Raw genomic sequence first — 23,973 nt, forward strand, 5'->3', positions numbered from 1 at the left:
AAAAAAAAGGTACACAACAGTGGAAATGTTTCAAAAATTATACTACAGCCTGATCCTATATCAGTAATATTCATCATCGAATACTACACTTCGGATTAAAACATTCATCAAATAGCCATATTTTCGACATCAAAGACGTTGAGGCAGTTCTTTCAAGATGGCCGCCAAATCACGTGACATCATCCATGGAGTAAATATCGCATAAATTATGAAAATTCAGACCTAACTAAACACCGTCCAACAGAAATCCTTTTGAAAAATACATTTTCAAATTTTATGCTTCATGTCCATTATTACGTGGACTTACCCTTCAGTAACTGGAAGATTACCATAGTTCGAATCAAAATGGTGTATAAAGGAAGTTATTTGCAAAGTCCAAGAGGAATGTTTATCCTTTTGTGAAATGTTTTGTATATAATCCACCCGATTCATCCTTTCCTTTCTTCAGAAATGGTTTCTTGGTTTTCTTTCTTTCTCTGAAATGAAAACGTAACTCCCATTTGGGGGCTTTCTTTTCTATTTTCAAAAGTCTCCCTCTCCCTCTCCCTCTCCCTCTCCCTCTCTTCCTCCCTCTCCTTCCTTCCTTCCTTCCTTCCTTCCTCCCTCTCCTTCCTTCCTTCCTTCCTCCCTCTCCTTCCTTCCTCCCTCTCCTTCCTTCCTTCCTTCCTTCCTTCCTCCCTCTCCTTCCTTCCTTCCTTCCTCCCTCTCCTTCCTTCCTTCCTTCCTCCCTCCCTCTTCTACTCTCTCATCACAAATAAACGGAATAGTACTTTTCCATTCCCCATTCTTCCAAAAGGAGCTTTGTCGTTTGCTTTGAATAACAGACTAGTGTACTGGGCATTGTTTCGATGGTCATAGCCAAAGAACATGTGACGGAGTTTGTGCAGGCACATTAGGTGCATATCCAAGTTGTTTTCGTTCCTTTTTGGGGAGGATGGTTGGTTTTGTATACATTATTGAGCATCCTTGAAGACCTGGAGCAGAAATGGAAACACCAACAGCAACAGCAGAGAAGAAGTGAGAGTGAGATCAAGAGAAGGGGAGAAGGACACATGGGGGTGAACAAGCTGAAACACAGCAGCAAGAAAAAGAGGGGCAAACATGGATGAAACAGAAAAAGAACAAACCAAACAACAACTAACAAATGAAAAGAGGTGAGGGGGGCAGGTGGGGCAATCACAATAACCTGAAAAAGGAGTGCTTGGAAATGGGGTAATTTGGGGTTGAAGATATCATTAGTTTGGATAGGGGGTAATCTGGAATAGAGGTGAACAGCTGTTTTGAAGCCCTGGAAGGAAGAATGGGACAAAACAAACTGGAGAACCTGGTTCCACATCCATCCTTCAGGACCATAATCTGCACAGAGCATCGGTGCTGCTGAGGTGAGAGTAAAGAGAAACAAATGAATGGAGGTGAGCGGTGAGTCTGTATTTTGTGGGGTTTTTTGTTTTGTATACCTTGTTGAGGCTTGTATGAGAGCAAACACACAACGCACAACAAGGGGGGCATGAGACAAGAAGGGCCGGAGTAGGAAGGACAAAACAGTGGGGGAACAGAGACATTAGGAGATCTGTGTGAGGGAGAGGGATGGGGCAGGGAACACGGGGTGTACAAGATGGACACTGCAGGGACTTTCAGGAAGGAAAGCAGGGAATCTGAAGAAGGTGGGTTTGGGGTGGATTAACAGGGCGAGAAAAGATCGAGGATTTGGAGAAAAGGACTCCGAGTCCAGGGACAGTTGGGTGCGACTGGGTAAGGTGGGTAGAGAAAGTGATGGGTTTTGGACACAAGATTTCGATGCAAACACCGAGTTTAGGCATTCAGCCTTTTCACGTGCGGTATCAGCAGTGTGGCCATTTGAAATATGAGAGGGGATGGAGGGGGAACATACACCAGAAACAGATTTGATTAGACACCATCAGGATTCGGAGGAAGGAGAGAGGTTTGAGAGTTCAGACTTGAGCTTAGAAAGATGTTGTTTTCTGGCTCTCCTGAGGATAGATACACACTTGTTCAGAGCTTTATGGAAGGAACTGAGATTTGAGCAAAGGCCCTGGATATTTGAGGTCCACACTGTTAATGAAGAGGGAGGGGAGGAGGCTTTGGGTGCATGGGATGGGAAGGGAGGGGGAGGGTAGGACAAAGGAAGAGGGGGGGAGGTAAGGAGAGTTGTTGAAAGAGTTTTGGGGATTGCAGAATAGCTAGGGGAGGGGCCGGATGAGGAAGAGAAAAGGCTCTGTGGTGCTGGGGGAGAGGGGGCAAGAGAGGGGGCAGAAGGCAGTTGAGGATTTGAGAAGGTGGAGTGATGAGATGGAGGTGAGAGGTCAGGGGAAGGAGGAAGCTTTGTGGATGTGAGTGGGGGGAAACTTTGAGAAGGATGAGTGAGGGGGTGAATGGTGGGAGAAGGGTGAGTGGAGGGAAACTTTGAGAAGGGTGAGTGAGGGGGTGAATGGTGGGAGAAGGGTGAGTGGGGGGAGGGTTGAGGGAGAAAGGTGAGGGGCAGTTTTTGAGAAAGGTGAGAGGGAAGCTTGGAGGGAGAAGAGTGTGACGTTTGCTTTGAGAGGGAGGGGTGAGAAAGGTGAGTTGGCGTTGAAGTTGGAAAAACAGAATGGTTGATGGAAAGCGAACATTCATAGCAAACTGGGGTTTTTAAAGTTTTAGGTCAGAGATGCGATTAAAGACATTTCTTGATGGATGCAATAAAGGCGAATTAAGAGAATGAAGAGACGAAACGCTGTAACAGTTGGATTTTTAGGCAAGATATGAGGGAAAGGTCGAATTGAGAGCAGTCTGTTGAAATATAAGAGTAGTGCATTGTGATACAGTAATGAAAACCACATGTGTGAAAGAGGAAGATGAAGCATTATAAGAGATAGTTTTTATTATTATTATGATTATTATTATTATTGTTTGAGAGAGTTTTCATCAGATTAGGTAATGGAAAGGTTGTTGAAAAAATCGTGAGGTGAATGGTGAATTTAGATCGGTAAACGCAGAGGGTGAAAACAGATCACGTGGTTATGGGGGAAGCAGGTGGCTATGGGAGGTGTCAAGTCAAAAGTGAATTTATATGTTTTAAATAAGGATTGCATAACATTCAGAAAAGGGAAGGTTGAAGTAAAATTGTGGAGGTGTATGGGGAATTTGGAACTGTTAATGCAGAGTGAAGCTGATGGGTCAATGAAAAGTATCAGGAAGAGGGTGGAGAGAAACACGTGGTTTCAGGAGGTGTGTAGCTCGAAAGGATACAAGGTAAGATTATTAATTTTTGAAGAATAGGTGAGATTCGGGAATGGAAGGTTGTAGAAAGAAATCGTGAAGGTAATGACGAGAGTGGGTCAGTTCAAGTGGAATAAAGATGGTGTGCCTGCAGAAGGAGGAAGAAAAAGAAGGATCGGGACTCGTGGGTATGCAGGGAGAAAGGTAGTTTATTTTATTATTATTTTTTGTTGTTGGATTTAAGACAAGAAACAGAGTGCTTAGTTGGGAGGAGTGGGAGACGTTGGGAAAGTGGGGAAAATAGGAATTGAAGGTAATACGTAATACACTAATAGGGAGAGAATACAAATAAATACGATCGTACACCTAGAGGGGAAGGATTGGTAAGCCTCAAGGAACCCGGTAAGACAAGGTCGATGAAAACTCACAAAATAGCACGATTTTTGAAACAAAACCAAACTAGGAACACACAGTAACATATAGGTGAGAAAATAAACAGTTAAAATGGGACAGATATCGACCGCAAACTTAACTTTGAGAAAGTCAGCAGAGAGCCCTGAGAGACCCTACCGTCGCTCCAAACCCAGAACCAGAAGTCAAAAACGTGTTTAACAAGAAGAGGATTACTGTCGGTCAATGTGCACCATGCAGAAACCTGAGAGGGACAGACCCAAGAGAGGGCAGAGGCTGCAAGACAAAAAAGGTGGTACAATACAGAGACCACTAACCTGTCTGTGATGCAAAAGTAACAGGCCTAGGCAATCAGGTCGTGACAAGATATTCCAATGATTTTCAGGGCCTTGCTTTCCACGACATCAAAAACAGCAAGGTGTGAGGCAGGGTTGCCAGCGCAAAGGCGAGAGCAGTACTCCATCAAGCTATGAATTAAGGCCTTGTCGGTTGTCAAAAGTTTAAATTGGCCAAGGGAAGACCTTGCACGATGAAGGATACCCAATCAGCGGCTGGCTTTGGAGGCCATCTTGAAAATATAGTCTACTCAAGAAAGATCATGGCTGATGTTGGGGCCCAAAAGTTTGAGCAACTCAACCTCTTCAAGTGGTTTGTTTCGGAAGTAGATGAGAGGGTTTGCCAGATGGTCATTTCAGAGAGACAGGGTGAGTGTGTAGGATTTGTTGGGGTTAAAAGACATTCCAAGTGTAAGACCAGATCCTGGTTCTATCAAGTTCTGTAGAGGGAAGAGGCTCCTGTCTGCCTCTCTGAAGGATGAGAAAGATCGGGCACAGAGTGGAATCATCAAGAAACCTCAAGGTGCTCCAAGGAACCTCAAGATGAGCCTCATTTTGTCCAAACTATTAGATTTTTCTCCCGGCAGTCAGTTCTCCAATGCAAACCTTATATTCCACTTGAATTCATCGGAGAGCATCAACATCCTCAATGAGCAGTTACTAGCTCTAATTTTAGAGAGCATTTCCTATATTGGAAGGTGATAGATGATCCATGATGCCTCTTGCTTCTTCTCCCATGATTGGACTCTCTGATGCCTTTAATTCCTTCAACAACAGATGCTCTAGGTATTGAGCTTGTAGTGTCAGCTCAATGGGTAAAGCTCCATTGCAGTGTTTGTCAGTAGATCTCCTGGCACCAATTCCAAATTCCAGATTCTACAATAATTTCCTCAAAACCACTGGACTGGAGAGGTTTCCCAAGAGCACCAATATGTGCGCATATGCTGTTGAACTTTCCCATCCTGACGATTACGTTTTTGAACACCTGTGGATTCTGCCATACAGGTGCATAAGTTTTCTTTGTTCCAGCCAGGCAAAAAGTTAAAATTGTGTCCTGTTGTCCAACATCTTGGGATTTTGCTTGAGAAACTTTCAGAACATGTTGAACAGTGGAATTCTATAACTAGAGCATTCACAAGTGCCATATAGTCTACGGTAGTTAACCTTTGCATCCTTCTTGTCCATTCCTGTCAGTCACCCATCCTGCCCTTCCAGGTCCTGTCTGAGTAGATAAGAACAAGCCGATTAGATTTTGGTTCTGGTCTGGATGCAGATGCGGCCTCTCAATAGGATACCAAACATAATCTGTTCAGCCTGGTGGTGGTATGCGCTCTACCGAGTGCCGGCGAAGTTGCCACTCAAAACTAACAAAAATACTCTGCAGAATGACATCTATGCCATACCTGTACCTTAGTTTGTATACAGCACAACACTGTGGGACAGCATCATTGGCTGAGGGTGCAGATGAGCCACTGATGCCCTCTGCTGGTTAGGACAGGAACTTATAATTTGATTATGGTGCTGCTGATAGCTCACCTACTCTTCGTGAAGGACACCATGGGATCTTTAACATCCACTAACTAATGCTGCCAGACAGGACGTGCATTTAACGTGCATCTGAGGGACGGCACACACATTGATGAAACACCCTTCCTGTGAAACACCAGGATGACAGTTTATAGCTGGGTCAGGATTCAAACCCAGGCTAGACAGCTTAGATGTGAGTGTGCATACTTCTAGACTATTCTAGCAGTCCATACCTATACGGACCAATATGCAGGTCAAAGGTCATTTTACAAGGCAAATTAAAAAAAAAATTCAACATCTACATCCACCCTGCTGATGACCATAGGAGTAATGAAAATTTTCCTACAGAGCCACGTCCTACATCTCTAATGAATGTCCCGCTTTGTCGAGGGAAAAATTTCCTTATCGTCTTATCAGTCACAAACACTGAAGATGCCCTGACCCGTCACCACTGGTTGTGTTTTTTTAAAGGGAGACCACTCAAAAGAAAAGAGTTTCAATTGAAATCAACTACAATTGCTGATTTGAAAGGTAGTTATTGAGATTATCTCAGGAGTTACTCAAGACACCATTCAGAAGGTAACCTGTTGCTGTGAATAACACAATGTATTGAACAGAGGAGAGGACATATTTGAGCACTAAGCCTGGTGTTTGCTTAGCGGTTCAAGTGGCCAGCTTAAGATCTCAGGGTCTAGAATTTGAGCCCCTGTCGTGCCATTAAATAACATCAGGTAGGTTGACTCAGCCTATCATCCTTCCAAGGTCGGCAAAATGAGTAACAACACTAAATCAGCGTGACACCCACACCACAGACTCAGCCACACATCAGCCACAGGCTGCGTATGAAATGATAATGATGATGTTGAAGGAGTGGAACTTGAGGATTGTACAAGTATTACAAACTAAACTAGAAGGGCACTCTTCAATGTCGTGACATCACCAGATATGCCTCTGTCCACATTATTACATCATTATACATACTTGTACCAAGTTTGATTTAAATGCCTGAACTGAGATTCAAAATATTAAATAACTCTGGCTGCCAGACCATGCGTCCAATCAGGTTGACATTTAAAACATATTCCCCATGACGACTACATCATAATTATGATGTTTCACGTCGATTGATGAAGCAGTTCAAGAGAAATAACTTTTTTAAAGATTTTTGTTCAATCCAATATAGCTGTTGGTCTTTGTGACCTATTTATTATTTGTGAACACCCTGGTATCCCGAAGGCTTAGGGAACATGTGGGTGAAGTTTTCCCTTGATCTGTCAAGACATTCTGGAGGAGATTTTTTTAAAGGTTTTAGGGTAAATCCAATATGGCTGCCAAACCATGTGACCTATGACATCATAGGTGGGAACTTTTTGTTCCTCATGGATAAGCAATCATACTTGTAAAGTTTCACCTTGATCTGTTCAACTGTTTGGGAGAAGATTTTTGAAGGTTTTTATGTTAAAAAAACAATATGGCTGCCGAACCACGTGACCGATGATGTCATCAATTTTTTCCCTCATACAATTTAGCCCGAAATGACCCTCAAAATTTTTCATTCCGATTGGATAAAGCGTTCGACATAGGCAATTATGACGTCATAACAAAGCCACCCATGACATCAAAAAAAAATCACATATTTCCCATGGGGACTACTTGACATGTGCCAAGTTTCAATTTTTTTTCCGTTGAGTGGTTTCGGAGATACAGAGGTCCAAAGTTTCTTTTTTTCAAACATGGCTGTCACACCATGTGACCTATAACGTCATGCTTGTCATTAAAACATTGTACATGAGTAGTCGCACCTATGATGAAAATTTTATATTTATTGGATAAGCGGTTGCAGAGAAAACAGTCAACTCGAAGGGCACTCGGTGGAGCACATACCTCCGCCACGTCATGCCTGATCCACGAGAACATATCGGGCCCATTACATTTTTAAAATGTCATGTTGTATATAATTTTTGGCCCTATCTCTCAATGGTGAAGAATCACTTCAAAATTAAATAATTCTTATATCCAGATCCGGATCCAGATCTTCACTAAAATCGAACCAATTCGCCCTTGTCTCACACCCAAACCTGGCCACCCAGTTTCATCCTAATCGGTCCACAACTTTTTGAGATATCGTGCGTGCTCTACATCGATTTCACCCAATCTCTTAATGGTGAAGGATCATTTAAAAAAATTATAGTAGTCGGATCTCGATCCGGATCTCCACCAAAATCTAATTAGTTCATCTTTGTCACACACCGAACCTGTCCACAAAATTTCATCCGGATCCATGCACAACTTTTTGAGATATCCTGTACACATACAAACGGACAGAAATGGGTGAAAACATCACCTCCTTCACCTTCAGAGATAATTAGCACAGACGGATGTACAACCCGAAAACATCATGCCTCCGGCGACTTTGTCTGCGAGGGGGGGGGGCAGAGAAAAATTCCTGTAAAGCTCCAATATTTTGTTATATTTACCTTTTTTATGGCCCACCCAGTACAAGGAAACTGAGACATCAGAACATGCCATTTTGGTGGTTGTTCATGAGCATACTATACCTGCAAACACATTTATTTCATTGTATTCCTCATCGAGGGAATAAAGATCACGAATTTTTTACACTTGTAATATCAATTTTATCCTTATCCTGGAGAATGTGGCCATGATAACGAAGGCCTAATTTAGTGGAAGTTACCATGTGATCTTTTTGACCACACGATTGCACACAAGGGGGCAAGATAAATATCCCCTAACACCGCATCAAATAAGGACGTGTGCTCCATCACGCTGAATGGTGTACTCCATCAACAGAACAGACATTTTGTCGAATAAATTTGTTCCTGCCAATAATGGAATCCAGCAACAGATGCTACAAGATGATCAACCTGCCGCACCACGTTTAATACCCCTCTGGTTACACCAAGCACGTCTCTTTAAGATCATCTTCGCTCGGTTTCAATCATCATCCGCGTTTGTCGAAGACAAACGAGCACTGAAAATAGGAATGCCTGTGTTGATAGTGGTACACTCCCTCTTATACATCCATCTTACATGTACAGAGGTAGATCGAGCAGTACAAATACTCCTCCTCCCTCCTGTCCCTCCTCACTCGCATTCTCCCCACACCGAGGCTGCGTCCCCAGCTCCACCTGGCCAGGGGCCCGAATCGCGCTTCGTCTTTTACTGCCATGCAGACTCTGCTTTCTCCATTTACCAAGGCCATCCTCGTCGCTCTCTTCCTATTCGCCATCCTGCTCATCCTTTACGTCATTCTTTGGTACATCTGCCGAGACGTTGATTATGATCATGGCCTGTGATATCAGGCTTTGACTTTGTCATTCGTCTTCAGTCCTGTGCCGTCCATCTGTCACTCCAGTGAGTATCATTTGTTCATTTTGGTCTGTACTCGCACTCTTTTGATCTCTTCTCTCTCTCTCTCTCTCTCTCTCTCTCTCTCTCTCTCTCTCTCTCTCTCTGTCTCTCTGTCTCTCTGTCTCTCTGTCTCTCTGTCTCTCTGTCTCTCTGTCTCTCTGTCTCTCTGTCTCTCTGTGTCTCTGTGTCTCTGTCTCTCTGTCTCTCTGTCTCTCTGTACTCCCACCCACAACACATATGCCGCTTCGCAAGTTTCTCCGACGTTGTTATGGTGACGACGACCACGTTTTCCGGTGGCTCTTCCAGTCGTTCTCCAATCACCAAATTATTGTTTTCATAAATTTTGTCCGATCCTTTCTTGCCAAAGCAAAGCCCACGTGGTAAGCACGGGGCAGTGTGCACGTGTGGGCCACACCGTGAGTCTGTGACCTTCACCTGTGCGGCGCTGGGCGGGGTTTCACCGCATCACCTGTGTGTTTGCAATTCCACGTATGCCTCGCCGCCGCTTCGCAGGACGACGTACGGCACGACGTACGTGTCACCGTGTGCACGTCTATCGCGCTTCCTGAGCCGGGACCACGGCATGCGGCGCCGCAGTGCAAACCAGAGGCCTTTTAGGATTTGGAGCACGCGCGTAGTCTGGGAAACGCGGGGACGCGCCCGAAATCCGTAAGTGACTTGATACGACGCAGATAAAAGCTGCCGTCGCTTTTACTTCAACCAAATGTTGGAATTGACCGCAAAGCAATGTTCTTGTGCGACGTGAGGATATATAACGTCGGCCCCAAAGTAGAGTGTCGCACGAATAGGTGCATCATGCGGACGGCCAGGTGTGCTGTCTGAGTGTAGTGCTGCACGTTTTGCAAAATATTTTGAGAACCTTACGGCCGAGCACGTGTGATGCCGATTACTTTCTGGGCCTTAATTGCTAAACTCATTCGGTCGATGTACGAGTTAATGGAGATGCAGTGCTACGGTTAACCCCAAACGAGGAATTTGCCGTGGTTAGGACGTACGTAGCCTAACTCCTTTTTAACAGCAGCGTGCCATCATCCATGTCTGCGTGAATGCACATACCTGCATATAAGTAAGGTGTGCACACACCTGCGCTGCACCTCAAAATGGTTGGGTTTTTTTTGGTCATTCAACCTGATCAAACTCAAACTTGCCAACTCAATGGAGACCACACTACTAACTGAACCATCTCGTGTCCGTACCGCATGCTTCGAATCAAGGTGTATGGGTAGTACGAGAAGCAGATGTATGAGGGTCATCACCAACATTATCACGCCACTTGTATTGTTTACAGTAATGGTCTTGGTGATTGTAAATGGTCTTGGTAAATCCTGGTGATTGATCATTATAATGGTCTTGATTTATTGTCCTGTTAGTTTCCCCTCGGGTGAAACTAATAAGACTATATTAGCTTCACCGGAAACCTTACAAGGTTCCCGGTGAAACCTTGTAAGGGTTTCACCGGAGGGAACTATAGATTTGGTCTCTGTCTGTCCGTCTGTCCATCCCACCTGTGGTTTATCAGATTTTTTCCCCCCATACCTTTTAACATATCCAACTGAAACTTGGTACATGGCTTTATTACAATAATTTACAGAAGGGGTTCGAGTTTCAGTGCGTTTCGTCATTTTTTGTGATACCCTTTTTGGACTTAGAAAATATCACATTCGTAGGGGACGTGTGTTGGAAAACAATTCTCGCTCTTGCTAGTGTGAGTTGTATTTTTGTATTCAAGGTCAAGGCTCATGGAAGAGCGAGAACACTGAACAAATCAGAACGTAACAAAATAAAAGGAACAGGAGAGAGAGAGAGAGAGAGAGAGAGAGAGAGAGAGAGAGAGAGAGAGAGAGAGAGAGAGAGAGAGAGAGAGAGAGAGAGAGAGAGAGAGAGAGAGAGAGAGAGAGAGAGAGAGAGAGAGAGAGAGAGAGAGAGAGAGAGAGAGAGAGAGAGAGAGAGAGAGAGAGAGAGAGAGAGAGAGAGAGAGAGAGAGAGAGAGAGAGAGAGAGAGAGAGAGAGAGAGAGAGAGAGAGAGAGAGAGAGAGAGAGAGAGAGAGAGAGAGAGAGAGAGAGAGAGAGAGAGAGAGAGAGAGAGAGAGAGAGAGAGAGAGAGAGAGAGAGAGAGAGAGAGAGAGAGAGAGAGAGAGAGAGAGAGAGAGAGAGAGAGAGAGAGAGAGAGAGAGAGAGAGAGAGAGAGAGAGAGAGAGAGAGAGAAAAAACACTAATGGCAGAGTTAAAGGACAAAATAGAGGGAGACTTGGACAAGTGGGGAAACAAAGGACAAGATGGTTCTGGAAGCAAATTCTCAGGTCGGTTCCACAGGTGGGAAAAGAGAGGAACAAATGAGTGGAGGTGCGGAAACAGTGATTTTGGGTTTTGGGATTTTTCACCAGACAGGTTGATGATGGACCCATTGATGACGGGGGCGGGGCGGATGTGGCGCTCACCCGGGGTCCAAGCGAGGATTAGTCCCATGCAGCGGCGGATGAGTGGGAAATACATTGGTGTCTAAACTATCATCAGGGAGCAATGATCATATGTGACGTTAATAACATGAGCAGCTTATTCACTCAAAATTGTGGGGAAAAGTATCGTGGAATGCAGCCAAGTGGTCTTCAGATTCTTCCACATTGTACAATAGTTGTCCACTTGTCTCTCTGCATCGACGTATCGCTGGCGACTGCCTTTTGGGCTGTTTTGTCAAGCAGTTTTCAGGTACTCAATGGTCAGCAATGTATGGAGTGGTGACAGCCCTTGACAAAGGTTACACTCCACATGTGAAGTATTGGAATATCTGGCAACTGATATGGAACAGCAAGTTGAGTGCCAAAATGAAGCTCAATCAATCCTTGACAAACTAGACAAACTGGATTCAGCTATATTCATTATTATTTGGATTACTCTTCGATTACTCTTACTCTTTCATCACACCAGTCTCTGGCTTCATGGGATCAGCTTGAATCTGAATGGTGCAGTGTCCTTACTGGAGTGTCTTGTTGATTTTATAAGACCCTGCAGATGGAGTCTGAGGACTTCAAAGACCTTGGGATTAAACTGCGTGGCCATAATGAGTACCATTCATCCCAGAGGCGCGTCCTGACGAGCAAAGGCTGCTTTGATGATTGAGATGCTGAAGACATCGTGCCGTCACCCAAGGAGAAATTCAAGACAGGTGTTCCTTGTCATCATTGATCATCTAATCAGTGCCTTGAAGCACGGTCTTGAAGCATACAAGGAGATCAATGATAAAGTACCAATTCCTCCATACACGCACCATCACCCAAACATTTCCAAACATTGAAATATCTCTTCTGGATCTGTCGATGATGGTATCAAATCACAGTGGTGAGGGTGAGGGTAAGTATTTATTGTCAAAACTAATATGTATCACGGATGAGGTCAGAAAGTGAACGGGACAAGACCGATTCAATAGTCTTTCAATCACGAGCATCGAGAGTGAAGTATGCCTGGTGTTGGCTTAATGGTTCGGGTGGTGGGCTCGGGATCCCAGGATCCTGAGTTCAAATCCCAGTCAGCTATTGAATTAATACCAGGTAGGGCTGACTGCCTGTCATCCTTCCGAGGTCAGCAAAATGAGTGTCAACATGCCGGTATACTGTGTTGGAGTGGCGACCCGTCCAGGATTGTGTTCATTCTCCAAGGAGACTGCTTAGGCAGCACCAGCACTCTGCACAAGGAGTATGGTCCCGATGGATGGATGGAGAGTGAAGTACTGAGAGGATTTGACTTCTCAAAAATCATTGACGAGTTTACCCGGACAAATTCAAGGAAAAGACCGATGTAATGTTAACATGTCGTGGTTTCTGTGGAGGAACTGTCTGCACCATGGAATGCAAATGATGGACTTCCAAATGAATTGTGCTGTCTTCTTTTAAAGAGTTGTTCATTGTCGATTTTGTTTCAAAATCTAACGATTTTTATTTATTATTAAAGTGTTCTTGCAGGGTGGGAAGGGGAGTAGGAGGGCCCGTGGTTGGGTTACCGTCCGGCTCACAGGCACCCTTAATCCGTCTCTGAGTAGACCGTGTGCACTTTGCAGAAACCTGGGGAAGACAAAGCACGGAAAGAGCAGAGGGTGCAAGACCGGAAGGGAGGTAGTAGAGGGCAGAGAAACCACTGACCTGTCTGCGATGGGAAGTTGATGGACCATTAGACTCAGCGTCATAATTCCTTTGGTACCAGGTCTCTTCAGAGAATCATTGGCTAGCGCTGATTGTACTTTGTGTCCAACGAGCGGTTGCTGAGAGAGACTCAAATGAGATTTGTTACCTGTATAGTCCGTGAGCATCAGCTGCAGCTGTATCGACTTGTGGCTCGTTTTCCTGATGCTGATCCTGTTCACCAGTTTCTCTTAGTAAGGGAGCCTCATGAGTGGAGGAGGCCAGTGCACCTTACATGTGCCTTGTGGTTGCAGCAGTTTGATCGGCATCTCAAGGAGAATGAAATGAGCCAGGCATCTGCCTGGGAGATAGCCAGACGGAGGCCTCTGGAGTACCAGCGGAAAGTGGATGCTCCAGCACATGCTCCCATACCTGACTTGACCTTCATTGTGGGAGATTCAATAATCTTAAAGACCTTGGCTACCATGGCATCAAGCTGAGTAGGGTGTGTCAGGGAAGCCAGTCCAGAGGGGAGAGCAGTACTCCATCAAATTGTAGAAGAAGGCCTTGTAGGTGGATAGGAGTTCAGGTGTGCCAAGGAAGGACTTTGTACGATGGAGGATGCCCAGTCAGTGATTGTTTTTGGAGGCCAACGTTTAAATGCGGTTTGCCTAAGAAGAGACCCAGGAGTTTGAGTGACTGAACTTCCTCAAGAGGATTGATGAGAAAGTAAATGGCAGGGGAAGGGTGGAATGGGTTATCAGGATCCTTTTGGAGAGTCAGAGACACAGAGAGTCAGAGGGTCAGATTTGTCTGGATTGAAAGACATATTCAAAGTGTTTGACCAGCTCGTGATTTTGTCAATGTCTGAATGGAAGGAAGAGGCTGCTGGATTTCATGACAGAGGGTGGAGTCAACAACAAATAGATAAAGGGGATTTTCCAGAGAGTCAGGAGATCATTGATGATCATTGATGAAGATTAGGGAAAAGGACTGGACCCAGACCAGAACACTGCATTGGGGCACTCGAGCCTTGAAAGAGAGAGGGAGGAGATTAAAGGATACCGTTGAATGCCACACATTGGCTCTGAGAGTCAAAGGAAGTCAGTAATCCATGTGTGGAGTTCGCCTTGGATGCCATAGGCAGATAATTTGGCGAGCAAGGCAGGATATCAGACTATCAAAAGCACGAGATATGTCCAGAGTGATGGCCCTGATCTCATGTCTGAAATGAAGGGCCTCCATCCATTGTTGGGTGAGTCGAAGCAGCATGTGCAGAGAAGAGTGATGTGGTCTAAATCCGAATTGGTGATCTGAGATGAGGCTGTTGGTGAAAAGGAAGGATTTTATATCATCTGTGATTATGGATTCCTTGACCTTGCTGATTGGGAGTAAGTTCAGAGGTTTGTAGTTCAGGGGATTGGTTTTTTGCACATTTTGTTGATGTCATGCAGTAATGTTGGCTGATTTCCAAGCAGAAGGGATATGGTGGACCAAAGGTGGACGGAGGTTATGTTTTCACCCCTGTCTGTTTGTCTGATTGTCTGTGAGCAAGATATCTCAAAACGTTATGGACATGTTCGGACAAAAGTTGGTGGACAGGTTTGGTGTCTGCCAATGGCGAATTGATTAGATTTTGGTGAAGATCCGGATCTGTATCCAGACACGAGAAATAAAGAAAAAGTTGTGCGTTTGTCTGTCTGTGAGCAGGATATCTCAAAAGGATATAGATGCATTCAGACGAAACTTGGACAGATTCGGTGTCTGACAAGGACAAAATAATTACATTTTGGTGAAGATCCGGATCCAGATCCGGACAATATAATTTTTTAAGTGATTCTCACCATTGAGAATCCGTAGCTACAAAAAACCGGAATTGCACGACAGAGCACCAGATACCACAATGTGATGTCATTACTGCTGTTATTAACAAACTGCTGCTCCAAGATCAGCATATGACAATTTAAGAATTTACATGGGATCAGGAATACCCAGGTGTACAGTGGCATTGTCGCTAAATATCTAGGAAAAAGAGAGGTGATTGAAAAATGGGTGCCACATGTCTTCAGAGAGGAGCAGAAACTGACCTTGCTTGTTGTGTCAACTAGGCAGTTTCACAGTATGTAACAGTGGTTAGAGACTACTACCATATAGTGTTGTGGGAACATCTGAATCCTAATGTACATATAACACATCCAGCCTCTTCGGGGGTGCACAAAAAGCATCCATCTCTTCTGAATAAGTCCTTCAGCTTCACGACCGCTGGGCCTGGGCCACCCGCATAATCAGCTGAGTACTGTTCATCATCGAGAATACACTCCTTCACTCAGAATCCATCCAAAGATGAGGATGACACCCTCAGTTATATCTTAATGGCACTCAATCAGAGAGGAAGAGAGAGTGGGAGGGGGGACAAAATGTGAAAAACGAGGGGTGTGAATCCTTTTCTGAAGGCACTGTATTTAACATGGTACAAGCTGTTGTTCATTCACAATTATATTCAGTATTCTACTTGCTGGAGGCTGCAATTGCCAAGAACACTCGGAGCTAAATTGAAGACACTTTCACAAGACCAGTCTGTGTGTCGGTCAGTCCAGTTGATGATCCCTGGTTTCGGCTCTCTCCTACTCTTCTAGCTCCTATTTAAACACCGTGCCACAAGCACGGCTCTTATCTCGAGATTTTATCCGAGGAATGGACCCACTCTTCCGTACTTCATCAAATGATCCGGCATCTCATCCCCTGGCCCACGAGCCAGAAGATGCCTCTTCCCCTCTCTTGGCATCGGGTGATTAAAAGCGGCTCGTCTGTGAGTAAAAATAAATCTGCTCAGCCCTCCCCTTGCCAGTGTTATATTTTTCAGATGAGTCAGTGGAGGTAATTGCAAATTCCTTTTTCTGGGAATTCATTAATTAGTAACAACACAGAGATAATTGGACAAGAACACAAAAAATTGTTCCAAAAGCAGTTACATAAACGCTCCTTTATGTCCATAAACAAATGTACATGTAAAGTTATGAAACGTACTATACTCTATCTATAGTGATGAAATAATGTTAACCCCCCCCCCACCGCCTTCTTCCCGCTCCTCTCTTTCCCTCCATCCCCATCTCCAATAAACAGCATATATACTACGATAGGGCGAGAAGAGGCATGCTACATATTTTCTTCATCAGCTGTCACTCTTCCTCTATCCTGAAAGTAAAAAAGAAAGGGGTGTAAGCATCAATTGAAAGAAAATATAGAGCAAAATATAGAGGCATGGTAGAGCAGCAGGAACTAGGAGGACACTCAATAGAGCACATTCCTCCACCAGGCTGAACAGTTTATGTTCTGTATCCCACTGATAGGTCGGATCTGGATTCGGACCTGAACCAAAATCTAATCGGCTTGTTCTTGTCACCTAACCAACTCATCCACCAAGTTTTGTCATAACTCGTCCACAACTTTTTGAGATGTCATATGTTTTTGTTTTGCCCCATCTCTCAATGGTGATGATGAGAATCACTTGTAAAATTAAAAAAAATTGGAATATCTGGATCCGGATCAGGATCTTCACCAAAATCTAATAAACTCATCCTTGGCACACACCCAACTTGTCCATCAAGTTTCATCGGAATCCGTCCACACCTTTTCGAGAGGTCGTGGAGAGATTCACTTACCTTGGCAGTGATATTCATGTTTCTGCTGGCTGTGAGTCAGAGGGCAATAGACGTCTGGGTCGGGCCTGGGGAGTCATGGATTCACTGGATCATGGGGTGTGGTGCTGCCGGTACCTGTGTGGGAGGACGAATGTCCGAGTCTTCAGGTCCTTGGTGCTTCCAGTCTTGCTCTGTGGATGCGAGACTTGGACTCTGACCAAGGATCTGAGACGGAGACTAAATTCCTTTGGAACCAGGTCTCTTTGGAGAATCCTTGGCTATCGCTGGTCAGACTTTGTGTCCAATGAGCGGTTGCTGAGAGAGACTCGGATGAGATTTGTTACCTGCATAGTCCGTGAGCGTCAGTTGCAGCTGTATGGACATGTGGCTCGTTTTCCTGACGCTGATCTTGCTCACCAGATTCTCTCAGCGAGGGAGTCTCGTGAGTGGAGGAGGCCAATGGGCCGACCACGTGCCTTGTGGTTGCAGCAGGTTGATCGGCATCTCAAGGAGATGGAGATGGGCCACGCATCTGCCTGGGGGATGGCCAGACGGAGGCCCCTGGAGTACCGGTGGAAAGTGGACACAGCGACGCGCTGCTCTGGCACATGCTCCCATATCTGACCTGACCTTTTCGAGATATCCTGCTCACTGAGAAACAGGGGTGAAAACATAACCTCCATCCACCTTTGGTGGTGGAGGTAAAAAAGTGGAATAAACATGCAGCACAGACGGCAGATGGACAGTTACTGGTTGTGGGATGAGGATCCAAAACATTTGGAGGGAAATCCAGAGCCAAACAGACATATTGAAGTAAATGCACAGTGCAATTATAGGCAGAAACCTACACTAATCATGTGCACAAAAACCTGTGGTCAATCACACTACACCTGCATCACCCACACTATAAATAAGGGCAGTAAACCTGGGTGCTCACCTGGTAGCGGCTGGATAAGATAACAAGGGAACCACTGGTTGGCATCGATAACCCACAACATATATATATATATATATAACGGAAAAGAAAGTAAATACTTATTTTGGGGGGGAAACGGCTGATTTTCTTCTTTTTTTTAATGCCATGACCAAACTTTGGTACATCACAGGTGATGAAGGTTGTGTGTGTTGAGATTAAAGCCTGGTGTTGGCGCAGTGGTAAGGGCAGTGGCTTGGGACCCAAGAGGTCCTGAGTTCAAGCCCCGTTGGGACACTGAATTAATATATGTATATATATATATATATATATATATATATATATATATATATATATATATATATATATATATATATATATAATGTGTATATATATAATGTGTATATATATATAATGTGTATATGTGTATATATATATATAATGTATATATATATATATATATATATATATATATATATATATATATATATATATATATATATATATATATATATATATATATAAATATATATAAACCAAGTCGAAAACACCAGGGGTTGACTCAGCCTGCCATCCTTCCGAGGTCGGCGAAATGAGCACCAGTTGTACTGGGCCCGGTGTATGCCCGGTTAGAATAGGTGTACCATATCCCTGTGTGTCGTAAGAGGCGACCAGGGTTGCGTCAGGAAGGGCATCCGGCGTAAAAACCTATGCCAAATCAGTATGCGGACAACAAAACGAATTTCCATACCGGATCGGTCGAGGCCCGGGTTACCAACGACCGCCACCGGTACCGGTGGTCAGCAGGGTACCAGTGGAAATTGTGCTACTGCTGGGCGAAGGAGGAGAAGGAGACGGGGAAGGCGAGTCCGGAGGCAGTGGGAGAGGGGGAAGGGTAGAAGTGTGGAGGTGAGAGTTGGAACTCTGAATGTTGGGATGATGACTGGCAAAGGGCGAGAGTTGGCTGATATGATGGAGAGAAGAAAGGTGGACATACTGTGTGTGCAAGAGACCAAGTGGATGGGGAGTAAGGCGAGGAGCATTGGAGGTGGTTTCAAACTGTTCTACCATGGTGTGGATGGGAGGAGAAATGGTGTCGGGATAATCCTGAAGGAAGATCATGTCAAGAGGGTATTGGAGGTGAGGAGGGTGTCTGACCGAGTGATGAGTGTGAAGTTGGAAATTGAAGGGGTGATGATGAATGTCATCAGTGCATATGCCCCACATATGGGGTGTGAGATGGAATATAAAGAAGATTTCTGGAGTGAGTTAGATGAAGTGGTGGAGAGTGTATCCAAGGATGAAAGAGTGGTGATTGGAGCAGATTTCAATGGACATGTTGGGGAAGGGAATAAAGAGGATGAGGAGGTGATGGGGAGTACGGTCTCAACAAGAGAAATGTGGAAGGGCAAATGGTGGTAGAGTTTGCAAAAGAATGGAAATGGCAGTGGTAAATACGTATTTCAAGAAGGAGGAACACAGGGGTGACGTACAAGAGTGGAGGAAAGTGCACACAGGTGGATTACATCTTAAGTAGGGAGATGCAACCTGAAAGAGATTAGTGACTGTAAGGTTGTGGCAGGGGAGAGTGTAGCTCGACAGCATCGATTGGTGGTCTGTAGGATGACTTTAGAGGTGAGGTTGAGGAAGAGAGTGAGGCCTGAACCAAGGCCCAGATGGTGGAAGCTGAAGGAGGAAGACTGTTGCGTGAAATTTAGGGAGGAGGTGAGACAGGCGTTGGATGGTGGTAAAGATGGGTGGGATGATTGGGCAACGACAGCAGAAGTTGTGAGGGAGATAGCTAGGAAGGTACTTGGTGTGACATCTGGACAGAGGAAGGAAGATAAGGAGACTTGGTGGTGGAATGAGGAAGTACAGGAAAGTATATAAGGAAGAAGGGTTGTCGAAAAAGAAGTGGGATAGTCAGAGAGATGAAGAAAGTAGGCAGGAGTACAAGGAGTGGCGTCGAAAAGCAAAAAGAGAGGTGGCTAAGGCCAAGGAAAAGGCATATGACGAGCTGTATGAGAAGTTGGATACAAAAGAAGGGGAAAATGATTTATACCGATTGGCAAGACAGAGGGACCGAGCTGGGAAGGATGTGCTGCAGGTTATGGTGATAAAGGACGCAAATGGGAATGTGCTGACGAGCGAGGAGAGTGTGTTGAGAAGGTGGATGGAGTACTTTGAGGAGCTGATGAATGAAGAAAATGAGAGAGAGAGAAGGTTGGAAGAGGTGGAGATAGTGAATCTGGAAGTGGGGTGGATCAGTAAGGATGAAGTGAGGACAGCTATGAAGAAGATGAAAAGTGGAAAGGCGGTTGGCCCAGATGGTATACCAGTGGAGGCATGGAAGTGCTTAGGAGAGATGGCAGTGGGGTTGTTAACCAGATTGTTTAATAAAGTCTTGGAAAGTGAGAGGATGCCGGAAGAGTGGAGATTAAGTGTGCTGGTTCCGATTTTCAAGAATAAGGGTGATGTGCAGAGCTGTGGAAATTACAGAGGGATAAAGTTGTTAAGCCACACCATGAAGTTGTGGGAAAGAGTAGTGGAAGCTCGGTTGAGAGGAGAGGTGATGATCTGTGAGCAGCAATATGGGTTTATGCCAGGAAAGAGCACCACTGATGCGATGTTTGCTTTGAGAATGTTGATGGAGAAGTATAGGGAAGGCCAGAAAGAGTTACATTGTGTGTTTGTGGATTTAGAGAAAGCTTATGATAGGGTGCCAAGAGAGGAGTTGTGGTATTGTATGAGGAAGTCGGGAGTGTTGGAGAAGTATGTGAGGATCGTGCAGGATATGTATGAGGACAGTATGACAGCGGTGAGGTGTGCGGTAGGAATGACGGACCAGTTTAAGGTTAAAGTGGGATTGCACCAAGGATCGACTCTGAGCCCTTTCCTGTTTGCAATGGTGATGGACAGGTTGACAGACGAGATCAGACTGAGTTCTCCATGGACCATGATGTTCGCGGATGACATCATGATCTGTAGGGAGAGTAGGGAGCAGGCTGAATCGAGCCTTGAGAGGTGGAGGTACGCACTGGAGAGAAGGGGAATGTTAGTCAGTAGGAGTAAGGCAGTACATGTGCGTAAATGAGAGGGAGGGTGGTGGTATGGTGCAGTTGCAAGGAGTTGAGGTGGGGAAGGTGGATTGGTTTTAAATACTTGGGATCAACTGTCCAAAGTAACGGAGAGTGTGGGAGAGAAGTGAAAAGAGAGTGCAGGCAGGATGGAGTGGGTGGAGAAGAGTTGCAGGAGTGATTTGTGACAGAAGGGTAGCTGCAAGAGTGAAGGGGAAAGTATACAAGACGGTAGTGAGACCAGCTATGTTGTATGGTTTGGAGGCGGTGGCGCTAACAAAAAGACAGGAAGCAGAGCTGGAGGTGGCAGAGTTAAAGATGCTGCGATTCTCGTTGGGAGTGACGAGGATGGATAGGATAAGAAATGAGTGTATTAGAGGGACAGCGCAGGTAGGACGGTTTGGAAACAAAGTGAGAGAGGCGAGATTGAGATGGTTTGGACATGTGCACAGGAGGGAAACGGAGTATATCGGGAGAAGGATGTTGAAGATGGAGCCGCCAGGCAGGAGGAGAAGAGGAAGGCCAAAGAAGAGGTTCATAGATGCGGTGAGGGCGGACATGCGGGTGGTTGGAGTGTCAATGGAAGATGTGGAGGATAGAGCAAAATGGAGACGGTTGGTCCGCTGTGGCGACCCCTAACGGGAGCAAGCCGAAAGAGGAAGAAGAGGTGATGAAGGTTGTGGTCAATTTTCATCGAAATTGTGTATGTCGTTTTTGAGAAGAAAGCTAATACATATTTTGGGGGGGGGGGCAACCTCTCCGTACACCCCCTTGGACCCCAATTTTTTTAATGGTGCGAACAAGATTTGGTACATCACGGGTGATGAAGGTTGTTGAGTTTCATCGAAATTATGTGTGCAGTTTCGCAGAAGAAAGCAGAGACATATTTTGGGCCCCCCCCCCACCACCACGTACACCCCCACTCCCATCGGCCACTCAGACCCAGATGTTTTTTAATGCCATGACCAAACTTGGTACATCACAGGTGATGAAGGTTGTGGTCTAGTTTCATTAAAATTGCTTGTGTAGTTTCTGAGAAGAGAGCAAACACCTATTTTGGGGGGCAACCACACATAGATCCCCTTCGGGCCCGATGAAGTTTATTTATTTATTTATTTATTTATTTATTTATTTATGCCGTGAACAAACTTTGGTACATATTATACAGTGATGAAGGTTTTTGTCAAGTTTCACCGAAATCGTGTGTGTGGTTTCAGAGAATAAGTTGCAAACACTGATGGACTGATGGACGGATGGACTGACGGATGGATGGACGATGCGCCATTCCATAAACTCCCTGGAACGACGTTCCAGGTGAGTTTAAAAGGATACAAACAAGGAACTTTGGTGCAGTAGGAGGTCATTTGGCCACAAGTTTCCATCACCCATCCACACACAAGCCACCAACAAATAAACCCAAAATATGAATCTCATCGAGGAATATGAGTGATAGTCACAGTTCAGTTCATTGTTTTCCATGAATGTGATTCGATATTTCGAGCAATATGTAATTATCAATCTGTCGGAGTGGTTGTAATACTGACTTAATTTGACTTTATGCAAATAACTATCGTGTGCTGCACTCTTCTTTCTAGTTGATCAATTCTCTTGACCTCACAGGAACAGATGGATACGACCTGCTGTTGTGAGAGAAGAGAACGGTCACCATACCTGATCAGCATCTTGCCCGTACACTCACTTTGGAAATGGATCTAACTGCCATGACGTTTGGTCTAGCCGTTGTTTCTTCACCATAGACTATGACCATAAAACCTTGGTGTGCCCTTGGATACCTGATATATAAGCATTATCATTTTCTATGCACATAGGAATGACAGGAAGACGACTTTGCCGGCAGGGTTTAAGAAATGTCGTTTTGTGTGAGCTAAAGAAGAGTGAAAGTAAATAGAGACCGAAAGACTTTGACTAAGCTGGGGTGCTTGCCTTGAAAGTGGAGTGGACCCTCTCCTATTGAACCATGGTGTAAACACCTATCACCTTTGGAATCATTTACTGACGTCATTTCTTAACTGCATGTTTCACGATCAAGTTAAACAAGTGATAAGCTATGTAACATGCAGTTAATAAAATGCACTTAACGCCGCCGTTAGATGATGAAAGTTCCATTCTTTGTGACGCTCTGAACCTGTGACTTCAAGGAAACGACGAGGTCTCTTCCCATGCTTTCAGGATATCCTTCCTTAGACGAGACCTGTTTGCTTCTTCCTTTGCTAATGCTGTATCTAGAAATATCCGTGACCATCAATAGTGCGCTTCCTAAACACCCAATAAGCTTGCATACGAACACAAATCCACCAATACGAACACCCTGACGATTCCTAAAGCAACCGAACTCGAAATGCCATCGCTATCTATACAAGGCCTTCATCCAGCACTCTTGTGAAAGGAACCTCACGTAGAAATCAAAACTGGGTAAATTATCCACTGCATTTATAGCATATTTTATGAAGAATATTTTTTATACCTTGATAAGCTACACTTGAGAGGGACCCTGAGCCCATGGGCACCATGCTCACCATGCACGTGACACCCACCATGTGCACCGTCCACCCATTTTCTAGATAAACTCAATGTGCCCTTACACCTATTTCCGTGCAATGCATGTTTCAGTGTTCAAATCGCAATTTGTGTGTGTACATCCTCGATGAATGTGAAATTACATTCTTCACTCCAAGTGCAATATGCTGAGCCTTAAAAATTAAGTGGGTTTTCCACCACTGAGTGTTTTTACCTACCGACACAGTGTTTCCATTTTTACATGCTCAATCTAGACAATTGGACTTGTGTGTTCACCGATTTAAAAATTTGAACTTCAATGATCAGTTGAGGAGTTGGTGAATGCTCATTCCTTTGGCCCATTGTCATCAATGTTCGCCATGAGAAGCTTTTATTTTCCTATTTTGGTGCAATACGTGTTGTCGTACTACGTATACTAATTTAATGTCTAAATCATACCCTTACAGAGTTTATTTTCAATAAAACTTGAGCTTGTATCCTGTCTAAGGTGTGTCTTACTATCTCTTTAAAAGTCTCACACAAGGAACTTCAATGCAGGAGGAGGCTTTTAGGCCCATCAAGGCCGATGCAATCCTGCCAATATTCATTAGGTGGTCCTTTGTTCGGGGGTAAATTTTCGAATTCATATATTTTAAGCTCCAACCCCTGGAATTCGTTGGAATAGTCGACAAAACTCTTCTGGTGTTTTTATTTCAAATTCCAACAACATTTACCTCTCCCTCACCAACCTTGAAGTTTAGCCTCAGTTTCTCGGGGCGGCTGACATTAGAACGACGACGTATTGACTTGTGCTGAACTTTAAAACGC

The 23,973-nt window shown here is 44.7% G+C and overlaps 1 long non-coding RNA gene across 2 annotated transcripts in view; it reads left to right on the forward strand.

The window, feature by feature from the left end:
* Nucleotides 1-23,642, forward strand: part of LOC147014102 (uncharacterized) — a 30,927-nt gene extending 7,285 nt beyond the window's left edge. Inside the window, exons 1-3 of one of the 2 annotated variants that reach the window (XR_015050647.1) lie at nucleotides 8,550-8,867; nucleotides 21,846-21,942; nucleotides 22,249-23,642. This is a non-coding gene — a long non-coding RNA (uncharacterized LOC147014102). Of the gene's footprint in view, nucleotides 1-8,549; nucleotides 8,868-21,845; nucleotides 21,943-22,248 lie in introns of those variants that run through there. The other variant, XR_015050648.1, reaches the window with a different exon arrangement.
* Nucleotides 23,643-23,973: the final 331 nt, after the last annotated feature.

This window comes from Eptatretus burgeri, chromosome 13, assembly GCF_056783735.1.
Source record: "Eptatretus burgeri isolate ZD-2024b chromosome 13, Ebu_testis_v1, whole genome shotgun sequence".
Classification (NCBI taxonomy): Eukaryota; Metazoa; Chordata; class Myxini; order Myxiniformes; family Myxinidae; genus Eptatretus; species Eptatretus burgeri.